At 39.2% G+C, this 2,801-nt stretch overlaps 1 pseudogene; it reads right to left on the reverse strand.

The window, feature by feature from the left end:
* Positions 1–2,505: 2,505 nt before the first annotated feature.
* LOC111813876 lies at positions 2,506–2,772 on the reverse strand (annotated as a pseudogene).
* Between the last annotated feature and the right edge of the window lie 29 nt (positions 2,773–2,801).

A 2,801-nucleotide genomic window follows, 5' to 3' on the forward strand; every position in this document is an offset into this window, starting at 1 on the left:
TTCATTTATTAGTTCCAACGGGTTTCTTTGTATGTGCCTATGTGTGTTGTGTTGTGTGGTGTGTGTGTGTGTGAGAGAGAGAGATCTCTAACGTTTTCTACATAAAAAATCATATCATATGCAGAGATAATTTCACGTCTTTCTTCTCAATTTGGATGTACTTTATTTTGTCCTTTCTTGCCTCCTTGTCCTGGCTGAAACTGCTACTATTGCATTGAATGGAAGTGATAAAACCAAGCATCCTTGCCTTTATTTTGAAATTGGTAGAAACATTTCTGGCTTTTTATTTCCTATATAAAAAATGTTATGTCTTCTATTATGTTAAGGAAATTTCCCTCTATTCTTTGTTGAGTATATCATGAAAGGTATTAAATTTGGGGTGGGGTTCTGAGAGGTCATGCAGTGTAGTTCAGACTACCATTGAATTCCAGGCTTACCCAAAACTTAAGACATTCTTGCCTCAGCCTCCGGAGTGCTGTGACCAAGGTATGCACCAGCCTCTGTCAGTTTTTTTTTTCCTTCATTAAGAAAGCTGAGCCCCCGATCCAGCCTGCCCATTACATTAATGTAGCATATTACCTTGATTGCATTTCATATGCTGAATCAACCTTGAATTTCAGGAATAAATTTCACTTGGTCATGGTATATGTTAATATGCTTCTGTATTCAGTTTGCTAATATTTCATTCAGTTTTTTTGTATCATGTTTCCTAGCGGATGTTGGTCTGTACTTTTCTTGTGGTTATCTTTTTCTGGCTTTGCTTTCAAAATAGTGCTAGGCTCACTTCTACTTTTTGGAAAAGATGGATCAGGCTTGGTTCAGCTACTGAAATGTTTGGTAGAATTCACCTTTGAAGTTGTCAGGTGGTCCAAGGCTATTCTTTGTTGGGAATTTTTTTTTTTAACGTATATTGATACAGTCTCTTTGATTTCTAATTCATTCTCCTGTAATAGGGCTCTTCAAATTTGTTTTTGTTTTTTCATTGAGAGAGAGAAAGAGATAGAGAGATTGAGATTGAGATTTAGTTATGGTACCTTTTATGTTTCCAGCAATTTTCTATAAGTCATGTGGTTGTTGGCATCATCTGTTCATAGTGTTCTTCCATAATCCTTTGTATTTCTGGTGGGTTTGTGTGTGTGTGTGTGGTACTGGGGATTGAACTTGGGACCTTGCACTTGCCAGGCAAGTGTTTATGCCACTAAACTATATCCCAAGCTCCTTTTTATTTCTGTAGAATTGGTAGAGTACCTCCTACTTTCATTGATGATGGTTGCAGTTGCTGAAGTGTCTCTTATGTGTGCTCTTTATTTTTTTTTTTTAAAATAGAATTATATTTACTCGGAAGCATTCAGAATGTCAACAAAACAGTTACAGCTTTTTCTTTGCAATTACAGAGTGGTATTCAGGTAACAGAACAACAATTATATTGTATAAGCTTTATCAAAGACAATTGAAGATGAAAAACTACCATCCCCATATATAACTAATTTGTGCTGTGCACCACGAACCTGCTTTAAATTTCCATGTCAGTTTACCACCCCCATACTGTACCAGGCAAGGTTCGTGGCTATTGAAAATACCATCAGGACAGGGCTATCTAAAGACATATTCGGTAGTGTGTTAGCTATACAAAAAAAGACATTGTACAGTTTAAAAACAAATCTTACACAGCCTTACATTTCTTTTTTTTTCTTCAAAAGGAGTGAGTGGTGTACAGGGGATTAAATGCTTTATAGACAAGAAAAAAAACTGTGCTAGAACCAACTTATCCTCTTCATCCTCATCCTCTTCATCTTCCTCCTCTTCATCCCCATCTTCCTAATGCTCCTCCTCTTGCTTTTTCTTGCTTTTTTCAGTCTTGACGACTCCCTTTTTTACTGCATCAGGTTTTCCTTTACCCTGTAGGCAGTGATGTCGTTTTCTTACTTTTCCTTCAGCTTAGCAGCCTTCTCATATGGCTGCTTGTCATCTACTGCAATATTATTCCACATTTCTCCCAAGTTTCTTTGCAACATCACCAGTGGAGAGGCAAGGATGTTCTTTGATTTTTTTGGGAGATACTAGAACAGAACAAGAAGGCCCAAGGAGGCCTCCTGCGTGCATTGGGATCTTGGAACTTCATTTTTGTTTCTCCTTTAGGAGGAATATGTTTTCATTTTTCTTTCATAACAAGCCTTGTCCACTTTTGCTATGTCTTCAAGTTTTCCTTTTTCTTTAGCAGGCATGCTGTTTTACCTCTCTCAGCTTCTTAGGATCTCCTTTACCCATGTTTACTTGTTTTCTTCAGTGAGGAACAGAGTCACCTAGTGCCCATCCAGCTCTCACTTGGCCCGGCGCTGTCTTTTGTGCTCTTTATTTTATTTTTGTAGCAGTCACCTTTTATTGAGCATTAATTCTTACTAAGGCTGTGAACAAATTGAGCCATGATTAAGCTGTTCACAGACAGGAGCAGGACGAGGCAGTCACAGGCTAGATGCAGAGTGTGTCCTCCGCACTGTCCCCTTTTCAGTGGTATTTGTGTCGCCGCTCAAGTGTGAGTTTGTTGTAAGAAAAGCAGTAGTTGCAGAGCACGTAGGCTGCCAGCACCATGGTCAGCCCGGCAATGCTCCCTTTCTTCATGTTGATGTGCTTGTTGTAATACCTGCTGTAACCGCTCTGAAATGCTCCAGCAGTACCCATCGGGGAGAAATCCCACATCAGTGTCCAGCTAGGCCACTCCCCTACTTTTGCATACAAGTGTCTCTTCTCTTTCAGTGGTACAATGGAAGTCATGTTGGAGTCTTGGCGTTCACAGTCTTAAA

Source organism: Octodon degus, unplaced genomic scaffold (genome assembly GCF_000260255.1).
Source record: "Octodon degus isolate 3935 unplaced genomic scaffold, OctDeg1.0 scaffold00234, whole genome shotgun sequence".
Lineage (NCBI taxonomy): Eukaryota > Metazoa > Chordata > Mammalia > Rodentia > Octodontidae > Octodon > Octodon degus.